This window comes from Neophocaena asiaeorientalis, unplaced genomic scaffold (genome assembly GCF_003031525.2).
Source record: "Neophocaena asiaeorientalis asiaeorientalis breed wild unplaced genomic scaffold, Neophocaena_asiaeorientalis_V1.1 scaffold136, whole genome shotgun sequence".
In the NCBI taxonomy this organism is placed as follows: domain Eukaryota; kingdom Metazoa; phylum Chordata; class Mammalia; order Artiodactyla; family Phocoenidae; genus Neophocaena; species Neophocaena asiaeorientalis.
In genome coordinates this window covers 2248689-2249601 of record NW_020185333.1, presented here as the reverse complement: position 1 = coordinate 2249601, position 913 = coordinate 2248689, and positions in this window count along the sequence as shown.

Sequence of the window (913 nt, the reverse complement as noted above, 5' to 3'; positions counted from 1 at the left end):
GAGCAAGATATATTATTTTTTCCCCTTTTTGTGAGTGTGTATGTGTATGCTTCTGTGTAGACTTTGTCTGTATAGCTTTGCTTTCACCATTTGTCCTAGGGTCCTGTCTGTCTGTATTTTTTTGTTTTTTACTTAAAAATTTTTTTTATTAATAATTATTTTTTCTTTTATTTTAAAAACTTTATTTTATTTTTTCTTTCTTTTATTTTATCCCCTCCCTCTCTGCCTCCCTTCCTTCCTTCCTTCCCTCCTTCTTTCCTTCCTTCCTTCCTTCCTTCCTTCCTTCCTTCCTTTTTTCTCCCTTTTATTCAGAGCTGTGTGGATGAAAGGCTCTTGGTGCTCCAGCCAGGCATCAGGGTGGGACAGCCAACTTCAGGACACTGGTCCACAGGAGACCTTCCAGCTCCACATAATATCAAACGGGGAAAATCTCCCAGAGATCTCCATCTCAACACCAACACCCAGCTTCACTCAACGACCAGCAAGCTACAGTGCTGGACACCCTATGCCAAACAACTAGCAAAACAGGAACACAGGCCCATCCATTAGCAGAGAGGCTGCCTGAAATCACAATAAGGCCATAGACACCCAAAAACACACCACCAGACGTGGACCTGCCCACCAGAAAGACAAGATCCAGCCTCATCCACCAGAACACAGGCACTAGTCCCCTCCACCAGGAAGCCTACACAACCCACTGAAACAACCTTAGCCACTGGAGACAGACATCAAAAACAACGGGAACTACGAACCTGCAGCCTGCAAAAAGGAGACCCCAAACACAGTAAGATAAGCAAAATGAGAAGACAGAAAAACACACAGCAGATGAAGGAGCAAGATAAAAACCCACCAGACCTAACAAATGAAGAGGAAATAGGCAGTCTACCTGAAAAAGAATTCAGAATAATGATAG